This window comes from Acipenser ruthenus, chromosome 38 (genome assembly GCF_902713425.1).
Source record: "Acipenser ruthenus chromosome 38, fAciRut3.2 maternal haplotype, whole genome shotgun sequence".
NCBI classification, from domain to species: Eukaryota; Metazoa; Chordata; class Actinopteri; order Acipenseriformes; family Acipenseridae; genus Acipenser; species Acipenser ruthenus.
In genome coordinates this window covers 9,154,458-9,154,858 of record NC_081226.1, presented here as the reverse complement: position 1 = coordinate 9,154,858, position 401 = coordinate 9,154,458, and positions in this window count along the sequence as shown.

The window sequence follows — 401 nt, the reverse complement described above, 5'->3', positions numbered from 1 at the left end:
GTGCCCAGCCTCTGGGGGTCCCCTGGTGTAATGACAGTCCATATCCACAGGGTGGTGCCACTGCATTGTAGAACTAACACTGCGGGGTGGGCTAGATTCTTTAAAACGATGTCATTGGACAGTAAAAATGAACCCAACACCACAGTTATTACCAAATCAGAAACACTCCAGTGCATTTCATTCAGTGGCTTCTGTGAAGTTTAGTCTCACGTTGTTTCTCTAGAATTGTAAATCGCTATTTTGGAGTAAATAGATTGATTGTGAGGCTCTAGTCTATTGTCATCCAAAGTCTGCCCTTCCACTCCTGATCTTTGTTCCACACACACATGCACACTCACACACACTCACACACACACAATCTTATAGTAACCCTCTCCCCCCCCTCTCTCTCTCTTTCTCTC